Source organism: Giraffa tippelskirchi, chromosome 2 (genome assembly GCF_054371585.1).
Source record: "Giraffa tippelskirchi isolate mGirTip1 chromosome 2, T2T-mGirTip1v1.2.pri, whole genome shotgun sequence".
NCBI classification, from domain to species: Eukaryota; Metazoa; Chordata; class Mammalia; order Artiodactyla; family Giraffidae; genus Giraffa; species Giraffa tippelskirchi.
In genome coordinates, this window is record NC_137276.1 from 139015945 (window position 1) to 139016493 (window position 549).

A 549-nucleotide genomic window follows, 5' to 3' on the forward strand; every position below is an offset into this window, starting at 1 on the left:
ATGATGATACCTGTATACTGCTTCACCTGTAGCAAGATTGTTGGCAACAAGTGGGAGGCCTGCCTGGGGCTGCTGCAGGCTGAGTACACCCAAAGGATACCCTGGATGCTGGCCCAGAAGCACTGCTGCAGCACTGGCCCAAGTGGACCTAACCAAGAAGCTGCTCAACTATGTGCCCCTGGAAGAATGATGGTTTGCTTAGAATCTCTTCCTTTGGGGACCACTCCTTCTGTAGCCTCCTCATTCCATTCTAGGGGGACTGACCCCATGGAAGAGCACATGACTCAACGCAGACCAAGTCCTCTCTTCATTGTCTATAATAGAGTTCTAAGGACGAAGTGTACCTGGAGATGCCCATGACTGTGTTTCCTCCAGGTGGACTGAGCCTGCCTAGAAATAAAACCAACATGAAAGCAGCAGAACCAAGGAAGAAAAGACATAATGCCATCATGGAACTCCTAGATCTAGCCCTGTCTAAAGCTCACCCTGGATTTTTCATGAGCAAGCAAATTTCTCATTTTTGCTTAAGCTATTTTGTGAGGCTTCTGT

General features: G+C 48.3%; 1 pseudogene; it reads left to right on the top strand.

Moving 5' to 3' along the window:
- Positions 1-190, top strand: LOC145538576 (DNA-directed RNA polymerases I, II, and III subunit RPABC5 pseudogene; annotated as a pseudogene).
- The last annotated feature ends 359 nt before the right edge of the window (positions 191-549 follow it).